The sequence below is a fragment of the Castanea sativa genome, chromosome 10 (assembly GCF_040712315.1).
Source record: "Castanea sativa cultivar Marrone di Chiusa Pesio chromosome 10, ASM4071231v1".
In the NCBI taxonomy this organism is placed as follows: domain Eukaryota; kingdom Viridiplantae; phylum Streptophyta; class Magnoliopsida; order Fagales; family Fagaceae; genus Castanea; species Castanea sativa.
Genome location: NC_134022.1, coordinates 26,052,692 through 26,062,628, shown reverse-complemented (window position 1 = coordinate 26,062,628; position 9,937 = coordinate 26,052,692). Strand labels below are relative to the sequence as shown.

The window sequence follows — 9,937 nt, the reverse complement described above, 5'->3', positions numbered from 1 at the left end:
AAATTAATTGACCACTATGAAAGTTATCGTTACTTCCTTGCCTTCCATGTTCACTAGGAGTGAAATTTGCCCCTCTAGGATTACTAGGAATGGCAACGGATCGGGTTCGGCTGGGTTTTTTCATACCCGTATCTAACTTGCGGGCCAGGACCCGCGGCCCAGACCCGGCCCGTTTATTAAACGGATTTTTTCTTCCAGGGCCCAGACTCGCCTCGCCAGGCCCTGTCCAGCCAAGCCACTTTAGGGCGCAATCTTCAACCCTTAACAGTGGCCCAATCAATTAAAAATAAATTTGTTTTCCTGAGAAAAAAGAATAACAGCAGCAGTGCAACATAAACAACAAATCCAAATAAATCTCAAATCAAATCCACCACACCCATTCAAATTTCCTATTCACAGAAACCAAATACATTTGAAATCAAAATCTAAAACAAGTACAAGCAAGGAACATCAAATCTTAACAACAAAATCTAAATTTCCAAACCCACAGGTTAAACAAAGAGAATCTAAATCCTCAAACCCACTAATCAAATAAATAAAAAATGGAAAAAGAACATGAGAGCACGAGAGAGTGAGATCGAGAGTGTGAGACTGAGAATCTTTGCGGCGAGAATCTTAGATTTTCATCTCCATCTTCTTTGGCAAAGAGAGTGAGATCGAGAGGCTGAGAGCATGAGAGAGGCAGATGGCGTGAGACATGAGAGGAGAGTGAGTGAGAGTGAGGGATGAGAGTGAGTTAGAGTTATGAGTTGAAGAGAAAGAGATGAGAGGATGCTGAAGTTTGAAGAGATTATGTGTGAGGTGAGGCATTTTAGTTAGGGTTATATATATATATAAATAAGAGGTTATTATAGTAATCACACACACACACACACACACACACACACACACACATATATATATATAACTGGGTCAGGCCAGGTTTTTCTAAAAAACCCGGACCTGCTTTGGGTTTTTATTTTAAAACCTAAACTCGACCCTATTTCAAATCGGACCGGGTAAAATCCGGCCTATTAGGGCTGGGCTGAGTATCCGCGGGTTGGGTAGAAATTGACATCCCCAAGGATCACCATTCGACCATCAAACCCCACCAGGGGTGTGTCGTACTTGGACAAGTCCCCATTCTTCAGGCCAAGCCCCCTGAATAGGTCAGGATACATCACCTCAGCACCACTTCCCTGATCTATCAATACCCTTTTCACTATAAAACCATTTATCCAGGCGGTAACCACCAGAGCATCATCGTACAGTTGGATCGTTCTCTCTAGGTCGTCATCATTAGAGGTAATGGGCTCCCTAGTTAACTTCAACTTCTTCACGGAGGGTTGCTTATCCAGGCAACTTTCTACCGGAACCACAGCCAGTACCCCTTTCCTCCTGGTCACTAGTGTACCCTTTAAAGCTGCATGGATGACCTCTATCATCCCTAAAGGGGGTGGAAGAGGATTCCCCCGAGGTCGTGTACCTTGCCCGACCTCCTGATTTTTTGGGTCCACAACAAACTCTTTTTGGGTCCTCATATCCTCAGGTGGTCTCTTCGTCAACAAATCTCGTAGCTCGGAATCCTTAGGGAATCCCAACTGGAAAGTGATTGCTGCGATTTTTTCATTACCCCCACCGATCTCGTTGTATAGTTCCCAGTATCGGCTAGCGTAGCTACGAGGAGTTTCCCCGGCTCCCATTTTCATAGACAGTAGTGCGTCCATGGGTTGTAAACTGGACCCCAAACTCTTGAATCAGCTCAGGGAAACTATATATTGAGCCCTTCCTCAACCCATTAAACCACCACATAGCGGTGGGCCTGAGACTAGAGGTAAACATCTTACACATCAATGTGTCGTTATAACCGTGCAGAGACATCATCTAGATATTATGGCTTACATGCTCCACTGAATTTGTTTTCCCGTCATAAGAATTAAATGGAGGTCTAGTAAACCTGCATGGCATCGGTGCCCGTTCGATATCTCTTGAGAACGGTGATTGAGTAGCCCTACGCAATGCTCGGCTCATAGCATCCATGGCAGCATTCCTGGGTCGTCGCCCCTTCAGGGAAATCGAGTCCTAGTTTGCATACTCTCAAGACCGATCCTGGTATCGATGGGAACCGGATTGATGAGACGCCTCTCCATAGCCACCTCCCATAGTAAGTAACCCCTCCGTATGCTCCTCACGTTCTCTTCTCCAATGCCTACCTCTTGCTTCTAACTCCAAATCCATTACCAACTTACACAAACGCTCAAGGCGCCTGATAACGTACGGTGCGTTTGAAACGACCCTTCCCAAGACCAGAATGCTCTTCCCCCTAATCATGCTCCTTGTCTTCATGCCTCTTTTGCCTTCCTTCCCGCCAATTGGATCCCTAAGAAGATCTCCCAGAGCCATTTTCAGCATAACTCCCAGATCGTCTTTCGAAATTTTCCCCGCATAAAGCTCGGCTGAACCACAGCCGCATAGGAGATTCCCACAGACGGCACCAATTGTACGTACCCAAATTCTGCTTAGTGGATTGGGCCTAGAACTGGGCTCACAATTTATTTGTATGGTGGGTTAAGTGTTTCCTATTGAGGGTAGTTCCTTAACAAGCAACCCAATGACCCCCTTTAGTACTCTCGAACTCCTTTTCTTTCCTCTCTAAGTTACTCTCCCTCTTAGAGATACTACCTTTCTCCCTCTCTTTAACTCTCTATTTTCTCCTTAGAATCGCCAACCCCCACTCTCTACTCTCCCCCTCTATTTATAGCCTGAGGTTGGTGGAATGTTCATGATTAGCCTCTGGTCTCACTCATGTGGGTAGGGTTTAATTTGATTATTCTTGATGGTGAATATGCTCCGTTGGAAGCAGCGATAATGGCATTGAAATTGGATCTTGCCTCCGAAAGACTGTTTGGCAGCGATATTCCCCAAAGCAATACCGAGCTGCTGAGGACGTGGGCCATTTAGGGGCGCATTCCTGATCAGGTCATAATTGGCCGGTGTGGGCTTGTCCACTGGGTATTTAAAGTATGTTAGGCCTACTATTCGAGTTGGGCCCGGTTATGGCCTGAGGTAGTGTCCAGCCCAAGGTCCAATGGGCCTGGGATCTTGTCCCTTACACCAATATTGTCTTAATTTTATTATTTTTTTTACCAAAAAAAAAGTTTAAAAAATGGTTTGGGTCAGGTTGACTCACAAAAAACACAAGTCAGGTCACGAGTCAACCCGTTTTTGCTTCGGGTAAAAAAATTCGGGTTTGGGTCTAGTATTTTTTGGGTCGGGTTAGAAAATTCTGACCTGTTTTGCATGTCTAATCGTACCACCTTCTGTTGGATATATATCAACAATTTACTTTGTGATTAACCAAAATGAACAACATACAGATCTAAATACAAGCATTAACACAAATAAATGTGATAGCCAAAAGCAATAAATAAATATTATATATATATATATATCTATATATATAAGAAATATGTAAATAATTAAAAACTCACAAACCAAATGTGTGAAGGATGAATGATTTAGATCAAGTTTTGTGTTTGACACAATCTCCTTAAAATAGATTTTGCCCCTCACATAATTTGTGGTGCAGACTCAGGATAAAATGATCTACAATATGGAGAAGAATCAACAAAATATATACTACTCTCTCTCTTTAACTCAAATGAATGCACAAAAAATTCTCTTTGGGAGGGTTTTTTCAGAAGGTTGTTTTTATGAATGAAGGACTATGACTTTATATACTTTAGTGAACAGATACACTGGTCAAGAAAAAATTGTTGTGCTGTCACGCCCCAAACCCCAAAGGGTTCAAAGCGTGAGAAAGACATCTCAAGTACCTGTAAATTTTTACTTTTTGACAATTCAATCCACATAAATCCTATCAAGTATCAACATCAAGAATTATCTTAATAATTCCATTGAATATACTCTCAAAGTAAGTCAGAGCTCTAAGCATTAATTACAAAGACCATTGGCCACAAAAGAATAGAGGTCTGAATAATAATTACATATCAACAGCTTGTCCCATCAGAGGGAATATAGTCACAACCACTATAATATACAAAAGAATGAGTCAAGCCTATTCTAAAATGTACATCATCAAATAACTCCATTACAAAAATTTAGCCTCCATCAGTAATTAGTCTAACTACTATTAGCCACCAAAAACTGTCTCAAAATATTGTTGCCTACTCTGAAAAGTTTATAAAAATAATGGGATGAGACAGGGCTCAGTAAGTAGCACAATTAATGGGGGTGGGGGAAATGCAAGTTTCATCATCAATAATAATAATATGACAAAAATGGTTAAATAATAAAATACTAAATTTCTCTAAGTAACTACCTTGAAGCAATAGACTATAATCTGTGAGCACTAAGAATATAAATTCCAAAGCCATAATATCTAACATAAGATAAATTATCACAATAATATACCACACTACCACATAGACCGGTCAGGGGATCCACTCATTCACAACTGGAATGATATTGTCCTCTCTGGTATGTAGACTCTTGGCCCCATGGACAGTAGCCTCACCCATACCATCAAGGTTTTTCTCTCCCCCCATGGGCAGCAGAGAGAGCGCGTCAATTAGGCCCTCTCTTGCATGTGGTCTCTTGGCCCCATGGACAGCAGCCTCACCCACACACAATCAAGAAACCTCTTCCCCCCATGGATAGCAAGGAAGAACGCGTCATCCAAAATGAAAGGGCACTGACCTAGATTTGATTCCGTTGTCACAAAGACTACGAAAACCAAATCGGGTGATCACCAGGAAATCACACATGGCATGGTGTTAAAACTACATAATACTCACAAGTTACATTACTTTGAAACACATAGTTTATATCCAAGTAGTTTTAGAAAAACCTTAAATAATCTACTTCCACAAAGTTTGTAAGGTTTTCAACTTCATTCTTGCCAAAAAGATTTTCTATCAATTTCTCAAGTACTAAGACAAGATAAGCATCTTTAAATTTTCTATTATACCATAGAATCCATAATTTCCTTATCAAAGATTAAATAAAAGATTCTCATTTTTCCATATCAACAATTCATGCATTTCCCCAAATGCAATACCAAATATGATGCATTTTTATATATAATAATATGTAATAGGGTCACAACACGAAAATTTTAAGAAAACATATATCCATATATAATTTTCCAAAATGTGTTTGACCCAAAAACATCGTTTGTGAAATATGGTAATTTTCCAAAACTATCCCATTAAAAAGCTACTTATCTCGCAACCACAAAAGCCTAACTCTCCAAGCTCCAAGGAGATTAGCTAGAACCTAAACAATATCAAGTAAACCTATCACAATAAGTATAAAACTTGAAATTGTATCTAACCAAAATTTAGGATTTGCCAAATAAACACTTAATTAGGCAAGCCTACTATTTAACCTCATCAAAGATAATATATACCATTCCCAAGGTTTCTCAACAAATTTATTCACAAGGTATCAACTCCAATTTATAAAGTTAACCCATTTCATAATATCTCCAACATTATGACTAGTTTTCATAAGATTTACACTACATCATTAAGAGACCCATGAAAGCAAAAATCAACATATCCTCCAAGACAAGAAATTTAGAATTTCACTAACTCCAATTAAACCCAATGACAATGGCAAAATTAAATTTACCCACCATCATACATTATATCTTAAAACTCCTAAATTTTTCCACCATACATAAACCTTGAATAGCCATTTTAGCACAAAATATATATATCCACTCATCAAAAATTCCACCAATACAAAACCCATACATAAAAACACATAAATATCACTTCCAATGCTCATAAATCACATGGGTATCATTATCAAAGCTTAGATAAAAATTATCTTCAAGCAAAAGTGTAAAACCTACCAAAAGATTAGAAAATTTTACCTCAAATAAAATGATGAAGATGCTTATGGGTTCCTAAGAATTTTTCTGGTGATCTTGCCGGAAAAATGATGGTGAGATGGTGTGTTTTGGAGAGGAGGCTGGCGGGTGAGTTGAGAAATGGGTGTGTTTAAGTGAAGAGAAAAGAAAGAAAAATGAAAGAGAGAAAGAAAGGTGAGAGCCAGCCAAAAGAGAGAAGAACTAAGAGAAAAAAATGAGTGGTGGAGAATGATGGGTAGTGGGGTTAGGTGGGGGGCACGTGGGAGGGGCTTAAAATCTGACCTTAACATTTTTTTTTCCTGACTGATAGGGACGTGACATGTGCACAGACTGATTGACTCAAAAATTAAAATAATAAAATATTATTATTTGGATAAGAGGGCTCACTCCACATATGTCAAAGCCCAACCCGAAGTCTAGCCTATGAGCATATACATTCATATACTATTTCTTTCCTTTCCTATGTGGGATTCATGATTTTCACTACTTTTAATAACATTTTCAAGTGAACATATTAAAGGTCAATTTCTTATTCACTCAATATTATTTTTCCAACACCTTCAACCACCATGATTCCTATGAATTTATATACTTTAGTGAACAGACACACTATTCAAGAAAAAACTGTTGTGCACAGACTGACTAACTCAAAAATTAAAATAATAAAATATTATTATTCGGACAAGAGGGCTCACTCCACATATGTCAAAGCCCAACTCGAAGTCTAGCCTATGAGCATATACACTCATATACTATTTCTTTCCTTTCCTATGTGAGACTCATGATTTTCACTACTTTTAATAACATTTTCAAGTGAACATATTAAATGCAAATTTCTTATTAACTCAATACTATTTTTCCAACACCTTCAACCACCAAGCATCACCAGACCCACCAATTACTAGTAGCAATTAAAACCCATCTATCACCATCACAGAACAGATCTTTGGATGAGAGAAAGAAAACTCATCCACCATTTGTGTGAGAGAGAACCCATTTAACATATGTGCAAGGGACTAAAGAGAGAGAGAATAAACATATGAGAGAGAGAGAGAGAGAGAGAGAGAGAGAGAGAGAGAGAGAATCTTTAATTATACTGGAGAGAGAGATCTGAGAGAATAAAAAAAATATTTTTATAACTAGTAGCAAGACTCAAGTCTCAAGTCTCGATGGTTGTGGTGAGTAGGTGTACAAAGTTAAATTTTTTTGTTAATTTATTGAGACTGATGTGTGGGTTTTTAGTTAAAATTTTAATATTACATTATTTTAACTAGTTTGATGTGAATGCTCTAAGCACGTATGGAAAAGGAGTTCTTAGTTTGACAAGTGTTTCTGCACATTGATTAACTTCACATTAGATATTGCTCTATTTGCTTCCTGAATAAAGGTTCCAAGAAGCACATATTTATTATTAAAATGATTAGAATAGTTACATACAAAATATGTTGTTCCCACAACTTGAACTCATACCCTCCTCTTGTTTGATGTTTCCCCAAACACTTATTAATATTTGAGGAGATACCAACTCGTCCAAATAAGGATAAATTTGGAGAGAAACCCTTCAAACTCCTCCTATATTCATCTTAACTGCTCTTGAGCCAAAACCATACAAGTACAAGTTGTGTTAAAATAATTGTGACGAGTAATACTAATAATAATAAAAAATAAAACTTTTTTCTTTCTATTTGAAATTAATTTAACCTTTACATAGGATTTACACAGAACTTAGATTATTAATCCACTTAAATGGATGGATCACAAGGAATTCATATTGGCGGAATTCTTTGTTTGATTGAAGTGGATATTGGTGGCTATCTTAAACTCTAAAGTTCTAGAAGACGAGGAAAGAAGATGGGTATAGCCTATTGGTGACTCTTGCCCATCAATATTATATTCAGGACCACTTGATAATCTGTCTGCGAATGCTAAGGAGCTATTTGGATTTTGTGTTTCCATCACCCATAACTCTGTTTCCATCACCCATAACTCAAAATATGTAGGTCCCACGACTAAGAAGTGTGTTTAGCATTATTTTCAGTTTTTGTTTCCATCACTTAGTTCTCTGATTTTTGAGTGATGAGTTATGGAAACTGAAAACACATTTTAGGTGTTTTCAAGTTATGGAAACAGAGTTATGATAACAGAGTTATGATGGCATTTTGGTAATTAAACACTCATATATGGGACCCACTAGTCTTGTCAAGTCAGCTTTCCCTTTTTTCTCCCACCGGTTACTCTCTCTTTTCTTTCTTTTATTTTTTTTTTTCATTTTTCTTTCTTTCTCTCTTCTTCTTTATCTGTTCTTCTTCAGAGCAAAAAGCTCATACTCACCGACCACTCACACGTTGTTCTTTCTTTTTTGTTCTTTTTGTTCTTCTCCCACTGGCCACTCACACTCTGACCATCAGCGTTGATCTTCAATCACACAGCAAAAAGCTCCACCACACACTCGTTCTCCTCATTGCTGCTATCGTACTCGTTCTTCGATCTGGTCGGAGCATCGAAATTGGCATCCATAGCAATGGTGGATCTCCGTTGGAAACGATTGGAAACAATTCGATCTAGAAGCTCGTTCTTCAATCTGGAAGCTCTATTGTCGGCACTGGAAACAGCTCCGTTGGAAACGATTCTATTAAGGTCTTGCTATTTCTAGATAGTTTTTTTTTTTTTGATTTGTTGGTGTATGGAGTTTTTGTGAATGGAGTTTAGGATACTGTGAATGGAGTTTTTGTGACTGTGGTGTATGGAGTCTTTGGTAAACTATGAATGGAGTTTTTGTGTTAAACTGTGACTGTGGTGACGGCAAAAAGAAATGAGCAGTGAAGAAAATGGCGGGAAATGAGGGTGAGGCAGATAGGCTAACAGTAGTCTAACCAATTGCTCAGGTATGGGTCTCACAAAAAGTAAAAAAATTTGAGTGATGAAAAGCTGAAAATATGTGCAAAACGGGTGGATTTAGGAAATTGAGGTATTTTGAAGGATGAGTGATATATAAAATTAAAAAAAAAAAAAAAACCAAACAGCCCCTATAAGATTTCTGTGCATTATATGTTTATAGACAGTGTTGGCTTGGCTTTGTCAACTTTGAGACTCCTCTTTTCTGTGCATTATCTTTTTGTCTGTTTTCAATGTGTTTGTTCCCATTTTTGTCTGGTATCCTTTTTCCAATGTTTGAATCAGACTATAAGATTTCTGCCAGATATATATATATATATATATATTTCTTTTTTTTTTCTTTTAAATCAGACTGTTTTTGAGTTTGGAAGGGCATTGGAAATTTGAGGGCAAAGGACCAAAGGGTCACAGTCTGCTTACAACTATGCATGCGTGTGCACAGATGTTTCCTCCAAAGTCTTTCCACTCCCATCATCGCTTTCGGACTTTTTATGAGCTACTTTTGCATTTGCACCCTGCATGTTTTAATAGATTGTTGTTTGTAGGAGCTCAATGCCTCAATTCTTGGTTTATTTCAATATTTTGTTCCTGGTTTTTGAGCTACAGATCCATTATGCCAATTGCCTATACATTTTTCCTTGTTGTGCATGGTTTCTTTACAATAAATCAGAAAGAGGAAAGCAGGGGACAAAAAAGGGAAACAAACAAGTTTGTTAAAGAAAGCGTCAGAGCCATCATAGGAGTGAAAAATAGTTGATAGTTCAGAAGAGCAGGATAGATTTTAGATTTTCCATGATTACTATTGTCTAGAAAGGATTCAATATTAGTACATAACTGATAACCCACACAGGTACATATGATCTCTTTGTATGGAACGAGATTGTAATTCATGTTGATGAATCAATTCACAGTGTAATTCCATCCATCAGGAGTCCCCCCAATAATGCTTTCATGCTATATGTAGGATTTCTTTTCTACACTCATGCTATAGGACTTCCACACTTGAAGAACTGAAACATGCATTGATGAAGCAAAAGTTCGTTAGTTGTTATGAGTTCGTCCAGATAGGGTCGGGCACACTCCTGCGTCATGACGGAAGTAAGAGCTCACTAAAATGGTCACCGATGTGGTGCCTGTCACAATGTCTCCGATGCCAAAGTCAGT

The 9,937-nt window shown here is 38.1% G+C and overlaps 1 long non-coding RNA gene across 1 annotated transcript; it reads right to left on the bottom strand.

Annotated features, from left to right (window-relative positions):
- Nucleotides 1–3,812: 3,812 nt before the first annotated feature.
- Nucleotides 3,813–6,046, bottom strand: LOC142614018 (uncharacterized). Its single transcript, XR_012840344.1, has 2 exons — nt 5,882–6,046; nt 3,813–4,171 (listed from the first exon to the last, which is right to left on the bottom strand). It is a non-coding gene; the product is annotated as an uncharacterized LOC142614018 (long non-coding RNA).
- Nucleotides 6,047–9,937: the final 3,891 nt, after the last annotated feature.